The sequence below is a fragment of the Capricornis sumatraensis genome, chromosome 22 (genome assembly GCF_032405125.1).
Source record: "Capricornis sumatraensis isolate serow.1 chromosome 22, serow.2, whole genome shotgun sequence".
Taxonomy (NCBI): domain Eukaryota; kingdom Metazoa; phylum Chordata; class Mammalia; order Artiodactyla; family Bovidae; genus Capricornis; species Capricornis sumatraensis.
The window spans coordinates 25,526,144-25,536,669 of record NC_091090.1 but is presented as its reverse complement, the minus strand read 5'-3'; positions in this window follow the sequence as shown (position 1 = coordinate 25,536,669).

Sequence of the window (10,526 nt, the reverse complement as noted above, 5' to 3'; positions counted from 1 at the left end):
TAGTCATGTCCGACTCTTTGCAACCCCATAGACTGTAGCCCACCAGAGCCCTCTGTCCATGGGATTCTCTAGGCAAGAACAGTGGAGTGGGTTGCCATTTCCTTCTCCAAAAGGAACTATAGAAAGAAAGAAAGTGAAGTTGCTCAGTCGTGTCCGACTCTTTGCGACCCCATGGACTGTAGCCCACCAGGCTCCTCCATCCATGGAATTTTCCAGGCAGGAGTACTAGAGCGGGTTGCCATTTCCTTCTCCATAAATAAGCCATAGGGGTTTTGAAATCAGTTTAAATCCTTAATCTATCACTTTTTAGCTATTTGTGATTACTTATGAAAATTGTTATTGTTCAGTTGCTCAGTCATGTCTGACTCTTTTCGACCCCATGGACTGCAGCACACCAGGCTTCCGTGTTCTTCACAGTCTCCCAGAGTTTGGGCAAATTCATGTCTGCTGAATCAGTGATGCCATTCAACCATTTCATCTTCTGTTGTCCCTTTCTCCTCCAGTTCAGTTCAGCTCAGTTGCTCAGTCGTGTCCGACTCTTTGCAACCCCATGGACTGCAGCACACCAGGCTTCCCTGTCCATCACTGACTCCCGAAGCTTACTCAAGCTCATGTCATCGAGTCGGTGATGCCATCCAACCATCTCATCTTCTGTCATCCCCTTCTCTCAATCTTTCCCAGCATCAGGGTCGTTTCCAATGGGTCAGCTTTTCGTATCAGGTGGCCAGAGTGTTGGAGCTTCAGCTTCAGCATCAGTCCTTCCAACGAATATTCAGGCTCGATTTCCTTTAAGATTGACTGGTTTGATTTTGCCATCCAAGGAACTCTCAAGAGTCTTCTCCAGCACCACAGTTCAAAAGCATCACTTCTTCAATGCTCAGTCTTCTTTATATATATTTATATTTTTAGACTCATATATATTTGTTGTTTAATTGCTAAGTCTGACTCTTTTGGGACCCCATGGACTGTAACTTACCAAGCTCCTCTGTCCATAAAATTTCCCAGGCAAGAAGACTGGAGTGAGTTGCCATTTCCTTCTCCAGGGATCTCCCCAACCCAGCATCAAATCTTTATCTCCCAAATTACTACTGAGCCACCTGGAAAGTCTATATATATCCGCACACTTTGGTTGTTTCCACATCTTGGCTATTGTAAAGAGTGCTGCAATGGGCATTAGGGGGCATGTATATTTTTGAATCATGTTTTCCTCCAGATATATGCCCAGGAGAGGGATTATGGAATCATCTGATAGCTTTATTTTTAGCTTTTAAAGAAAACCTCATATTGTTCTCCATAATAGCTCTACCAGTTTACATTCCCACCAATAGTGTAGTACACCATACCCTCTTCAGCATTTATTATCTTTTGGTGATAATAATAGATAACAAAATATAGATTTTGTGATGAATGGCCATTCTAACCAGTGTAAAGTTATACCTCGTTGTAGTTTTGATTTGCATTTCTCTGATAATTAGTCATGTTGGGCATCTTTTCATGTGGTGACATTCAGCTGAGAACTCTGACCTCCAGCACTATAATATATAAAATTCTGGGGTTTTTTTTGCTGTTGCTGTTTTATTTCTTTTTGGTTATGCGGGATCTTTTTGCCATGTGGGCTTTTCTCTAGTTGCAGGGAGTGGTGGCCACTCTTTAGTTGAGGTGCTCAGGCTCCTCATCACTGTGGCTTCTCTTGTCTTGGAGCACAGGTTCTGGCTCCTCATCGCTGTGGCTTCTCTTGTCTTGGAGCACAGGTTCTGGCTCCTCATTGCTGTGGCTTCTCTTGTCTTGGAGCACAGGTTCTAGGCACGCGGGCTTCTGTAGTTGTGGCTCCCTGGGCTCCAGAGCACAGGCTCAGTAGTTACCACGCACGGGCTTAGCTGCCCTGGAGCTTGTGGGTTCTTTCCAGATCAGGGATAGAGCCCACGTCTCCTGCACTGGCACACAGATTCTTTACCACTGAGCCACAAGGGAAGACCAATTCTGTTGTTTGAAGACACTAAATTTGTGGCAACATGTTATCATAGCTACATTCATGCCTATCAAGTCCAGCCCATCTCTCATCCCTACCCTGGCCTGCTGCTACCCATTATCTCCTGCTTTCTGCTTCCTGTGTATATATATCATTAACAAAAAATACATATATATTTATTCAAAATTTTCTTTCTTTGTTATACAGAGTTTCCATACTATATGCAAACTCTTTGCACCTAGGCTGTTTTTTCTTCTTTTTTTACAACATACATTCTTGTTCTTTGTTAGCACTTGCACAGGCCTCCATAGGGAGGATGCTCTATAACTCATTCGAGCAGTCCTTAAATGATCAACATTTAGGTGGATTCCAATCTCTGCTAATAAAAATGGAACTTTATAAAGAATGACTTTATGAATATGGTCTCTAATAATCAGGGAGGTGTGTTATCACACTAGATTTCTAGAAGTGTTTCCCTACTGTAAAAGTATATATTTTTTTGCACACAAATATTTCAGTTGTGTCGGACTCTTTGTGACTCCATGGACTCCGCTGTCCATGGATTTCTCAGGCAAGAATACTGGAGTGGGTTGCCATGCCCTCCTCCAGGGGATCTTCCTGACCCAGGAGCGACCCCGGGCCTCCTGCACTGTCAGGCATGTTCTTTGCCATGAGCACCACTTGGGAAGCCCATGTTCTTTTGTAAATATTGTCAAGTTCCCTCCATAGAAGTCATACTACTTTTCACTGCAACAAGCAATACATGAGAATGCCTACTTCTTCACAATCTCTCCAAAAGCATGAGCAAAAACATTTGCATTTTTGCCGATCTGATGGTTGGAAATAGTTTTTAGCGTAGTTTTTAATTTTCATTGTCCTTATGAGTGACAGTAAGACACTCATATAGGCCATACATGTCCAGGCATTTCAGGTTTTCTCTACAGAAAAGATCTAAGGGTGCTTTCTAGTTAAACAAGGTTGAATACAAGGTTGAGAAGTGTTGATTGTGCATAACTAGAATTGGGAGAGTAGCGGTCTGATAAATTTGATGGAGTAAGTAAGGCTTGAATAGAATGAGAGCTCCTCCAGCCACTGGCCACCACCGTCACTGGCTAATGGTTCGTAGGCAGGTCTTACAGGCTGCCTGTGTTCTATCACGGGTCCATGTAATAAAATGCTGTATCCCTGAATGTGTGCAAGTTGAGTTTCCTTTTCCACTGTATTATTAGGTAATCCGTATGAACCATTTCACACTTATTTCATCATCTGATCACAATTAGCCTCCTGCCCTGCTTGGGGGATAGTATGCCTGCTCTTTGTAGGGGAAAGCTATGGGCAGGTGACATTTCAGGTCCTTCACTGTAAGATTTCAGCCACCAGGTGGCACTAAAGTGTTTAATTTATTCAAGTCAATCGTTTGCCCTGTCAAGACTGTGACTAATTGCCTGTGAATTATTTATGACAATGTAGTTACAGCTACTCTATTAGCTTCCTATCACTATTGTAACAAATTGCTACAAATGTATTGGCTTAAAACAATACAACATATTATCTTACAGTTCTGCTGGTCAGAAGTCCAAAGTGGGTCTTGCTGCCTTAAAAGCAAGGTATTGACAGAACTGCATTCCTTCTAGAAGCTCTAGGAGATAATTCTTTTTTTGGCCTTTCCCAGCTTTTAGAGGCTGCCTGTATCTTTTTACCAGTAATGTCACTCCCCCTCCCAACCCCCCGCCCCCCCCTCCCCCCCCCCGCCCATGGAACGCTTTGTACGATCTCAGTTTCACCAGACAGAGGGCCCTGACCACTAGTCCTCCATGAAACGTACATTGGATTGTGGGATTAAGTGACTAAAGTAGTTCAAGAACGGAACTTATCTTCTGCGTGCGTCATTACTCTGAAAACTCTTGTTACCCAGGTGGAGTTCTTTGCTCTCTGGCATCAGCTTCCAGATCCAGTTTTAACTTCTATTCCTTGCTCTGAAACCCTGTCCCTTTTCCTATCTGGGGACCTGGCCAAGCCACTAGAAGCGCATTGACAGGCCTCCTCTGGCTCTTGCTCTTGAGTCTAATGAAAGCGCTAGGTCCTCAATTTCACTTCTTTATTAGTGAGTCCACACCTCCACCCCGCTTGCTGCAGAGTCAAAAACTCTGCCACAGGAAAAGCAAAGCACACATGCCCCATCCCCAGACAGGTGGAAGGATGGAGAAGGGAACTAATATTTCTCAGGCATCTCCCATGGGGGCAGCGACATTCATAGACATCCTCTTCTTTGCTCCCCACAATAGGATAAAGCATGTTTCATAGGACCATTTTATAGATGACCAAAGTAGGAAACTCCTAGGGACTAAATAGCCTCCCCAGGTCACTCATTAGAAGGTGGCAAGGATGGGCTCCCCCTGTGGCTCAGTGGTTAAGAATCCACCTGCCAATGCAGGAGGAACGCGTGCAATCCCTGATCTGGGAAGATCTCACGTGCCGTGAAGCAACTAAGCCCGTGCACCACGGATGCTGAGCCCAGGCTCTAGAGCCTGGGCTCTGCAACAGAAGTCACTGCAGTGAGAAGCCCGTGGGCCGCAAACAACAGCGTAGCCCCCACTCACCACGGCTAGAGACAATCCCTTGCAGAAGTGAAGACCCAGCACAGTCAAAGGTAAACAAAGAAAATCACAAATTTAAATCTTCTACAATTAAAAAGAAGGCGGCGGTGATAAGCTAAAAATTTAAACACACATCTGTCTTCAAATCCTGTTTTCTGGCCCACACGGCTTATCTATAAAGGGCATCACTGAACCAAGTCTGAGTCCATGCTGCCCCCTCCCCCAATTCTCCAGGCCCAAAGGCTGAGGTGTTTGTGGTCTTCACCTCCTGAGTTTCACAGCCCATTCTTGTGTCTGAACAAAGGTTCTACCCACTGTCTTAAAATGTCTTCTGTCTACACTTGATTGTTTCCTGTTGAATGAGTTTCAGCATTCTTCATTTGTTTTAGCAGCTGAGAGCTTCTCTTTGCTGTCTCATCATATCCTGTGCTGAGGGCTCTTAAATCTTAGCAGAAGATTGAAGAGGAAATTGTGGGAAAGCAGGATATGCTTCCTTCTCTGTTGCCTCTTTAAGTGATGTTGCTTTCTGACTGACTGCTTCCCAGAGATCTTGTAACTCTTTGAAAGCCAATTCCCCACTCCCTGAGCAGCTGTTAGCTCTTGAAGACTTGGGCTGGGAAACCAAACACTAAGTGAAAGCCACGCCTGCTGTTTGCAATGCAAATGTTTAGCCACACCTCTTTAAGCAATGAATGGGATGTGTGGTAAGGTGGAAAGAGATGATAAATTATCACCAAACCACCTAACAAGGGTGAAAAGTCTATTTCTCAATGGAGGCACTGAGTTATGTCCAAAGATGAGAACTACCAGGAGAAGAAAAATTCCAAGGAGAAAATTAATCTTCAAACTGAGTCACTCAGGTCTAAGATATATCTGCCTAAGGTTCACTCCTGGATGCTGGAGTCAGAAAACAAGATATTAATATTTTCAAGAAGGTGGGTATTTCACTTCTGAAAGCATAAGATTATGCAGGAGATATTGTATATTCTATTTTGTAATATAATTGTTTTAAATAAAGAGACAAAAAAGAAAATAAAAATTTTCATTTTTATTTCTAAAACAACACCCCAAATCGTTTTACATATATACAGTGGTTTAAACAGACACACACACGCACATGCACACACAAATAATAATAACCACAAGAATTTTTTTCTCTGCTTCACAAATGAAGAAAGTAAGTTCCCAGGGGCAAAATTATTTTACTCAAGGTCTAAAACAGAGCAAAATAGCAAGCACATTGAAAAGTCCTCTTGAGAATTGCCTGGTGGTCCTGTGGTTAGGATTCCACAGTTTCACTGCTGAGGGCCCAGGTTCGAATCCTGGTCAGGGAACTAAGATCCCACAAGTTGCACAATGCAGCTCCCCAAAAAGTCCTCTTTATTATTATTATTATTATTATTATCGTTCCCTATCTTTAGGAAACCTGGCATGCTTTAACTGTCTCCAAAGTAAATAAAGTATGTTTCCTGCCACCCCATTCCCCCCGCCCCCATGCCTATCCCAACCTGCCCCAAACCTGGATCCAGATCCGGACCTCCCAAAGTGCCAGGATCCACGCAGAGACATGGGAGGTTGAGCCAAGGAACCGCAGAGCAAGTCCTTGGGGGTGAAAGGGGATTAAGTCTTAATCTTGCCAATGCTGACCAACAAGCTAGGCTTTTGCAGGTCATGGGTAGATCAAAGAGCTCATAAATCCACGTCCTTAAAGCCCAGTCACCAAATGCTCTCCTCAATTTTTCCTCAGCAAACCTCCTTACTGAGAGTTCAGGCGTCATTTCTGGCAAGAAGAGAAAGTCTTCCAAAGAAACATGACTGTCCTTTACATTCCAGCCTCCCTTCCAGCCTCCTGCAGGAGTTCAACTCTCCAGCCAGGACCCAGGACTTCCATGAAGCATGGAGCAACCTAGGCAAAATGATTGACATGCTGGTTAAGTCAGAATAATAGCTGGCATGTATGGACAACTTGCCTCCCAGGTGGCTCAGTGGTAAAAAAAAAAAAAAACTCTGCCTGCCAAGGCAGGAGACACAAGTTCGATCTCTGGGTCAGGAAGATTCTCCTGGACAATGAAATGGCAACCCACTCCAGTATTCTTGCCTGGGAAATCCCATGGACAGAGGAGCCTGGAAGGCTAAATTCCGTGGGATTGCAAAAGAGGTGGATACAACAACTAAACAAAAAAACTACCAAACCCGATAACTTAATTTGAACCAGGTATTAGTCTACCAATCTTGCATGTGTTGGCTCATTGAGTCCCTACACCTGAGAGGTATTTACTATTATTATTAGCTTCATTTTACAGATGAGGAAATGGAGACACAGAAACATTGAGCAATTTCTTCAAGGTCACACAGCAGGAAGGCTAAACTCCCAGCTTTATTTTTCTGTGCCTTGTGCCTTCTCCTCGCCACTCCCGCGAACCTATATTTTCAAGGCCCCCTCTCGCCCCTCTGCTAAGTAAGCCTGATCTCTAGAATGACTCAGTGCTCTGAATTTGCAACTTCCTAGGAAAACCTTGGCGCTTCTCTCTGGGTATCTGTTCTATCCATCTCGTTTCTCACTTGGAATAAAGAGATTTTTTAAGTGAAGTTTAACCACAAATATGTGGAAGAGATTTCAGAAGAACGGAGGAGCCATCCCAGTGACTCTGAAATCACACTAGGTTAATAACAAGCTCTACCGGGTCGTTTTGGAGAAGGCAATGGCACCCCACTCCAGTACTCTTGCCTGGAAAATCCCATGGACGGAGGAGCCTGGTGCTGCAGTCCATGAGATCGCTAAGAGTCGGACACGACTGAGTGACTTCACTTTCACTTTTCACTATCATGCATTGGAGAAGGAAATGGCAACCCACTCCAGTGTTCTTGCCTGGAGAATCCCAGGGACGGGGCAGCCTGGTGGGCTGCCATCTATGTGGTCGCACAGAGTCGGACACGACTGAAGCGACTTAGCAGCAGCAGCAGCAGCACTGGGTCCTATTAAAGGCAGGCCCTCCGTATGAACAGCAGAGGGCGCTGTGCAGCGTTGGCCACGTGTTAAAAATGCCCTTCCCTTTCCTCCCCTGCTTCCCAGGATAGGGTCCCTCAGTTAGGATGTGGGGAAAACGGCCCGGTTTTCACACGGCTGCTGTCCTTCCACAGTCCCCGGACCTCTCCGTACACGTGTCCAGACCTTGTTCCTGATAACAGTCCCACCTGAGGTCCCTGGGATATGTGGTGTTTCCAACAATGGAGGGCCCCTTTTCTGACCCAAGACCCCTTCAGTCTAAGATTTTGTGTCCTGGTTTAAAATCTGAAAAACTGCCTTTGCGTTATGATTAACCCCAGCCTCGACCAGGATCCAGCCTTGTGCTCCCCAATTGCCTGTGTCTTGAGCTGTAATTCTGTTCTCATCCCCCTGACGGGGGACCTGCTTTCTTCTACTGAAAGACCTTCCCAGGGCTGCCAGCCCTTCATTCTAGACTTGGGAGGATCCCTGGTCATGAGCTTCCCATCCTATCCTCTGAGCCTGTTTTGCCTCCAGCTTGGTGCCAGCTGCTGCTTCTGAACTCTTCCGATTCTTCCTGGGTCCAGATGTAAAAAGCAGGGAGACTACAATTACCGGGAGAATTCAATAGGCCCAGGGTCACCCACCCAAGATGTACTGAAAGAATGCAATCTTCATCCATCCCCCACTTCACAGGTTCAGAAATAGAGGTTGCAAGCTGAAGAATGAGGTGGTCAGCGTTTCTTTGGGGAAAGTTGTTGGTGTGTTTCCACCTCCTTCCTCCATTTCCTCCTGATATTGGCCAAACATTGAGCACCTCTGACTCTACTGAGTGGTGCAGTCCCTGACCTTGTCTTCTACTGGTTGTCCCCAGCTATTGATACAGTCGGCCAGATATGCTGAGCTAGCTAAAGTGGAGACTTCATCTACACCTCTCTTCTCTTGAATGGTTAGAGATCGTCTCCCCAGGTGGCCCAGCCTCCTCCACCCAAGATAGTCTAATACAGGGGTCCTCAACCTCTGACATCTAATGTCTGATGATCTGAGGTGGAGCTGATGTAGTAACAATAGAATAAAGTACTCAGTAAATGTAAAGCTCTTGAATCATCCTGAAACCATCACCACCCCCAGTCCATAGAAAAAAGGTCTTCCATTAAACCAGCCCCTGGTGCCCAAAAGATTGGGGACTGCTGGCCTTAGAAGCTTCCCCAAACAGATCAAATTAGAACCTTGATGGAAAGATTAGGCTTCCCTGGTGTCTCAGTGGTAAAGAATCCGCTGCTAATGCAGGAGACGTGAGTTCACTCCTTGGTCCAGGAAGATCCCCTGGAGAAGGACATGGCAACCCACCCCAGTATTCTTGCCTGGGACATCACATGGTCATCTGAACTACCTCTCCTTACTGACTAATCAAGGAATTCTAAAGCAATGTCCCACCAGGGAAGATCCCTATGGACTAGGAAACAGACAGAAGTTGGGGGCGTTAGCTCTTCAAAGTTCTACTGAATCCTCCCCTTTAAAGTTCTCAAATTAAAATTCAAACATGAAGGTGATTAACTAAGGGTAATACACCAGTGTTTTCCCCTCTGTTTTCATAGCACCTGGTACATGCCAGTCAATGTATATGAAAGAGCCCTTCCCTCTTCTGGGGACCATGTGCCAATGTCCACAGCAGCAGGACAGCAGGTTTGTGTAATCTCTAATCCAGGAGGGCCCTTAAAGTTTCTTCCAACTCAGAGAGTCTTTCATTCCATGAGATTGTTTCAGCCCCTTCCTTTGCCCCATTGCTCAATAGATGGGCCATGATTCAGAAAGGAAAGGAATGTAAAAGAGGTTGTGCCTACTGCTGGGTGGTGTTAAAAAAAAAAATCTGAGACTCCTCGGTATTCACGCAGAAAGCCAGGACACCTCTCCAAGGCAAAAGCATAGCAAGTTCGATCACCCTGCCCACATTCTGCTCTTAATTCTCAGGCTGCAGGCTGCCACTGTGAGACTTATCCTCCCCTGCACCACTGACTAATATTAGTTTTCCTCTGATTTCACCTGTGTAGAAATAAGTCTCAGAGGGTAGCTGTGAGTAGGCAGGCTGTGAGTAGGCAACTCCACCCTCATCCCTTTAGGAATGATTCTGAACACCAACTTCTTTAGGGAGAGATGTGCTTGTTTCTTTGTGATTCCAATCAATTAAGACTTCCTTCTCAACAATGGGGCTACTATAAGTGTCTACACTCACTGGCAAAATGGAAGGAAGGTGTGTGTAATCACTGCAGAGGGTGACTGCAGCCAGGAAATTAAAAGACGCTTACCCCTTGGAAGGAAAGCTATGACCAATCTAGACAGCATATTAAAAAGCAGAGACATTACTTTGTCAACAAAGGTCTGTCTAGCCAAGGCTATGGTTTTTCCAGTAGTCATGTATGGATGTGAGTTGAACTATAAAGACAGCTGAGAGCCGAAGAATTGATGCTTTTGAACTGTGGTGTTGGAGAAGACTCTGAAGAGTCCCTTGGACTGCAAGGAGATCCAACAAGTCCATCCTAAAGAAGATCAGTCCTGGGTGTTCATTGGAAGGACTGATGTTGAAGCTGAAACTCCAATATTTTGGCCACCTGATGCGAAGAGCTAACTCATTTGAAAAGACCCTGATGCTGGGAAAGATTGAGGGCAGGAGGAGAAGGGGACAACAGAGAATGAGATGGATGTATGGCATCACCGACTCAATGGACATGGGTTTGGGTGGACTCCGGCAGTTGGTGGTGGACAGGGAGGCCTGGTGTGCTGCAGTTCATGGGGTCACAGAGAGTCGGACACGACTGAGCGACTGAACGGAACTGAACTGAAACAGCAAGATATATCCTGTATCAGAATGGAGATGATGACTGCATCCTCTCACTGAGGACAAAAAAAAAAAAAAAAGATGTATTCTTAAGATGTGATCAAGTAAACTGAGCTGACCTGGGTTTTAAAGATGTGT